The following is a 6,000-nucleotide window of genomic DNA, read 5'->3' as shown; positions in this document are numbered from 1 at the left end:
TAGTTCATAGGAGTTCTTCTGTATCATTTATAGCCATCCTTCGTCAATTATGTAGATTCCAAATATCTTCTCTGAGTTAAAGGCTTGACTTTTTGCTCATCTATGGCATCTTAATAAACATTTAGTCTTGATTTTGAGTCGGATTTGTCAACAGTTCAGTTCAGTCGCTCAATCGTGTCCAACTCTTTGCGACCCCATGAACCACAGCATGCCAGGCCTCCCTGTCCATCAGCAACTCCCAGAGTCCACACAAACCCATGTCCATCGAGTCGGTGATGGACAAACATCTCATCCTCTGTCGTCCCCTTCTCCTCCCACCTTCAATCTTTCCCAGCATCAGGGTCTTTTCAAATGAGTCAGCTCTTCACATCAGGTGGCCAAAGTACCGGAGTTTCAGCTTCAACATCAGTCCTTCCAATGAACATCCAGGATTGATCTCCTTTAGGATGGACTGGCTGGATCTCCTTGCAGTCCAAGGGACTCTCAAGAGTCTTTTCCAACACTACAGTTCAAAAGCATCAATTCTTCAGTGCTCAGCTTTCTTTATGGTCCAACTCTCACATCCATACATGACCACTGGAAAAACCATAGCCTTGACTAGACAGACCTTTGTTGGCAAAGTAATGTCTCTGCTTTTTAATATGCTATCTAGGTTGGTCATAACTTTCCTTCCAAGGAGTAAGCGTCTTTTAATTTCATGGCTGCAGTCACCATCTGCAGTGATTTGGAGCCCAAAAAAATAAAGTCTGACACTGTTTCCACTGTTTCCCCATCTATTTGCCAAGAAGTGATGGGACCGGATGCCATGATTTAGTTTTCTGAATGCTGAGTTTTAAGCCAACTTGTTCACTCTCCTCTTTCACTTTCATCAACAGGCTCTTTAGTTCTTCTTCACTTTCTGCCATAAGGGTAGTGTCATCTGCATATCTGAGGTTATTGATATTTCTCCCGGCAATCTTGATTCCAGCTTGTGCTTCCTCCAGCCCAGCATTTCTCATGATGTACTCTGCATATAAGATAAATAAGCAGAGTGACAATATACAGCCTCAACATACTCCTTTCCCTATTTGGAACCAGTCTGTTGTTCCATGTCCAGTTCTAACTGCTGCTTCCTGACCTGCATCCAGGTTTCTCAAGAGGCAGGTCAGGTGGTCTGGTATGCCCATCTCTTTTAGAATTTTCCACAGTTTATTGTTATCCACACAGTCAAAGGCTTTGGCGTAGTCAATAAAGCAGAAACAGATGTTTTTCTGGAACTCTCTTGCTTTTTCGATGATCCAGCGGACGTTGGCAATTTGATCTCTGGTTCGTCTGCCCTTTCTAAAACCAGCTTGAACATCTGGAAGTTCACAGTTCACGTATTGCTGAAGGCTGGCTTTCAGAATTTTAAGCATTACTTTACTAGTGTGTGAGATGAGTGCAATTGTGCAGTAGTTTGAGCGTTCTTTGCCATTGCCTTTCTTAGGGATTGGAATGAAAACTGACCTTTTCCAGTCCTGTGGCCACTGCTGAGTTTTCCAAATTTGCTGGCATATTGAGTGCAGCACTTTCACAGCATCATCCTTTAGGATTTGAAATAGCTCAACTGGAATTCCATCACCTCCATTAACTTTGTTTGTAATGATGCTTCCTAAGGCCCACTTGACTTCACATTCTAGGATGTCTAGCTCTAGGTGAGTAATCACATCATTGTGATTATCTGGGTTGTGAAGATAATTTTTGTATAGTTCTTCTGTGTATTCTTGCCACATCTTCTTAATATCTTCTGCTTCTGTCAGGTCCATAGTATTTCTGTCCTTTATTGAGCCCATCTTTGCATGAAATGTTCCCTTGGTATTTCTAATTTTCTTGAAAAGATCTCTAGTCTTTCCCATTCTATTGTTTTCCTCTATTTCTTTGCATTGATCCCTAAGGAAGGATTTCTTATCTCTCCTTGCTATTCTTTGTAACTCTGCATTCAAATGGGTATATCTTTCCTTTTCTCCTTTGCTTTTGGCTTCCCTTCTTTTCACAGCTATTTTAAGGCCTCCTGAGACAGCCATTTTGCTTTTTTGCATTTCTTTTTCTTGGGGATGGTCTTGATTCCTGTCTCCTGTACAATGTCACGAACCTCCATCCATAGTTCACCAGGCACTCTGTCTATCAGATCTAGTCCCTTAAATCTACTTCTCACTTCCACTATATAGTCATAAGTGCCTTCATAATTTGTGCTATTTTAGAAAATCCTGAGAAATCTTGGCAACAACAAAGTTATGAGACAAAGTTAGTATAAAAAATCAATTAAGGTTTTATATATTAGACACAAACATTTGGAAATAAAGATCATCATCTGTGAATAAAGGCAACTCTAATTATTCTTTTGCAATTTCTATGATTTTTTCCCTTGCCTTATTACGTTTTCTAGAACCACCATCATAATATTAAATAGAAGTGGAGAGATTGAGAATTCTTTTCTTGGTCCCAATATTTGGGGGAGAACGTCCAGTATTTCACCATAAGGTATGATATTAGTTAAGGGATTTTTTTTGTAGACACCATTTATCAGCTTGAGAATGTTCCCTTCTATTTCCTCCTGGTTGCTGAGAATTTCTATCATGTTCAGGTGTGAATTTTGTTAAATGCCTTTTATGCATTTATTCAAATGATTGCATGATTTTATTTTCAGTTTTTGATTAAAGTGATAAATTATTTGAAGCTAAATCGACCTTGTTTTCCTTAGATAAATCCATCTGCATTCTGATATATTATTGTTTTTGTATCTTGCTGGATTCAGTTTACTAATATTCTGTTAGGCATTTTTGAATCTATGTTCATAATGATCTTTCATAATTCATAATTTATTTGTCAGGTTTGAGTATTAGGCTCATGGTGGCTCCATAAATGAGTTGAGAAGTATTTCCTCCTTATCATTTTCTTCCCTAAGTTTGCACAAGATTAGAGTTCTTTCTTTGATAGAATGCAGTAGTGAAACCACTGGAGCCTGAAACTTTCTTTGTATTAATAGGAAGATTTTGACAGTAATTCAGAAAGTCTAATAGGAACAGGGATATATTGATTTTCTATTTATTCTTGTGTTCATTTTGGTAAATTGTGTTTTTCACAGAATTTGTCCATTTCATCTGAGTTATCAAATTTGTTAGTTTTAATATTAATTAATATTATTCTGAACATTACCTATTTTTTCCTTTTAATGTCTATAGGACTATAGTAATAGCTCACTTCTTCTCTCTTTTTTTTTTCATCAACCTAGTTACAGGTTTATCTTTATCTTTTCAAAGGTTGTTAATTATTTTATCTTGCTCTTTTCTCTGTTTCATTTCTGTTAGATATTTTGATACTGCCCCACAGGTTCTGAAGCCTTTGGTATTTTTTAAACTTTCTTTCTTCTCTGTTCTTCAAATAGGATAAGTTACCTTGCTCTGTCTTTGAGCTGACTGACTCATTCTTCTGTCATCTTCATTTTGCTCTTAAGATCATTCAATAAGTTTTGATTGCACATATTGGAGTTTTCAGTTCTAGAATTTTTGTCTTTTTTTTTTTTTACTGTATTCTTTCCTTCTTTCCTTCCTTTCTTTCTTCTACTGTTTTTCACTTTTCAAACATTCCTCAAGCATAATAGTGATTGCTATTTTAAAATCTTTATCTGATTGTTGCAACATCTGGGTCATCCCAATTTGACTGGTTTCTTTTCTTCAGAATGCATGACACATTTCTGTTTCTTTGTCTTTCAGTAGTTTTGCTGAAGCTCCAATACTTTGGCTACCTGATGCAAAGAACTGACTCATTGGAAAAGACCCTGATGCTGGGAAAGATTGAAGGCAGGAGTAGAAGGGGACAACAGAGGATGAAATGGTTGGATGGCATCATTGACTCAATGGACATGAGTTTGAGCAAGTTCCAGGAGGTGGTGATGGGCAGGGAAGCCTGGCGTGCTGCAGTCCATGGGGTCGAGAAGAGTTGGACATGACTGAGCAATTGAATTGAACTGAATTTTGGATTATATGCAGAATAATATACTATTAAGTTGTGGAGAATCTAGATTCTGTTATATCCCTCTGAAGAGTGTTATGTTTGCTTGTTTGTGTGTTTGTTTCCACAAGCCGTCTGCTTGGCTGGCGTCAAACTTCAAACTCTTCCTCTTGGGTGGCACTCACACCTCAGTTCTTTTTATCTTTAGCTGGAGTGTGTCCTATGTACACACGGATCAATGAAAGCAAAAGTGAGAGTTGGTCAGTCGTGTCTGACTCTTTGTGATACTATGGACTGTAGCCCACCAGGCTCCTCTGTCCATGGAATTCTCCAGGCAAGATACTGGAGTGGGGAACTGTTGCCTTCTCCAGAGGATGTTCCCTTATACAGGGGGATCTTCCCTTCTCCAGGGGATTGTGCCAACCCAGGGACTGAACCTAGGTCTCCCACATTGCAGGCATATTCTTTACCATCTGAGCCACAGGGAAACCCACATAGTTCAGAGGTCAGATCAAAATTTGAAAAGAGCTTTTAAACATATTGGAGTTTGGGATTCTCCCTCTGCGATTCTCTTCTTTCTAGGATTTCTCCTTCCCTTCCCGGAAGCTGAGCTTGTCTTGCTCACTGTATGCTAGTTGTTTAGGCTAGAAAGACTGTAGGCTTTCTGTTGGGGTTTTAGCCACCACTATACAGGAGCAGCAGACTGGTTCCAAACAGGAAAAGGAGGACGTCGAGGCTGTATGTTGTCCCCCTGCTTATTTAACTTCTATGCAGAGTACATCATGAGAAATGCTGAGCTGGAAGATGCACAAGCTGGAATCAAGATTGCCGGGAGAAATATCAATAACCTCAGATATGCAGATGACACCACTCTTATGGCAGAGAGTGAAGAGGAACTAAAAAGCCTCTTATGAAAGTGAAAGAGGAGAGTGAAAAAGTTGGCTTAAAGCTCAACATTCAGAAAACTAAGATCATGACATCTGGTCCCATCACTTCATGGCAAATAGACGGGGAAACAGTGGAAACAGTGGCTGACTTTATTTTTTTGGGCTCCAAAATCAGTGCAGATGGTGATTGCAGCCATGAAATTAAAAGGCGCTTACTGCTTAGAAGGGAAGTTATGACCAACCTAGACAGCATGTTAAAAAGCAGAGACATTACTTTGCCACAAAGGCCCATCTAGTCAAGGCTATGGTTTTTCCAGTGGTCATGTATGGATGTGAGAGTTGGACTGTGAAGAAAGCTGAGCACCGAAGAATTGATGCTTTTGAACTGTAGTGTTGGAGAAGACTCTTGAGAGTCCCTTGGACTGCAAGGAGATCCAACCAGTCCATCCTAAAGGAGATCAGTCCTGGGAGTTCATTGAAAGGACTGATGCTGAAGCTGAAAGTCCAATACTTTGGCCACCTCATGCAAAGAGTTGACTCATTTGAAAAGACCCTGATGCTGGGAGGGATTGGGGGCAGGAGGAGAAGAGGACGACAGAGGATGAGATGGCTGGATGGCATCACTGACTCGATGGACATGAGTTTGAGTAAACTCCGGAAGTTGGTAATGGACAGGGAGTGGTGTGCTGCAATTCATGGGGTCGCAAAGTGTTGGACACGACTGAGCAACTGAACTGAGTGACTGAACTGAGACAGGAACAAGAGATCAAATTGGCAATATCTATCGGATCATCAAAAAAGCACGAGAATTCCAGAAAAACATCTACTTCTGCTTTATTGACTATTCCAGAGTCTTATGACTGTGGATCACAAAAAATGATGGAAAATTCTTAAAGAGATGGGAATACCAGACCACCTGACCTGCCTCCTGAGAAATCTGTATGCAGGTCAAGAAGAAACAGTTAGAACTGGACATGGAACAACAGGCTGGTTCCAAATTGGGAAAGGAGTACATCAAGGCTGTATATACCTTATATGCAAAGTATATCATGCAAAATGCCAGACTTGATGAAACACGAGCTGGAATCAAGATTTCTGGGAGAAATATAAATAACCTCATATATGCAGATAATACCACCCTTAT

Source organism: Cervus canadensis, chromosome 7, assembly GCF_019320065.1.
Source record: "Cervus canadensis isolate Bull #8, Minnesota chromosome 7, ASM1932006v1, whole genome shotgun sequence".
Lineage (NCBI taxonomy): Eukaryota > Metazoa > Chordata > Mammalia > Artiodactyla > Cervidae > Cervus > Cervus canadensis.
Note: the sequence above shows the minus strand (reverse complement) of the source record.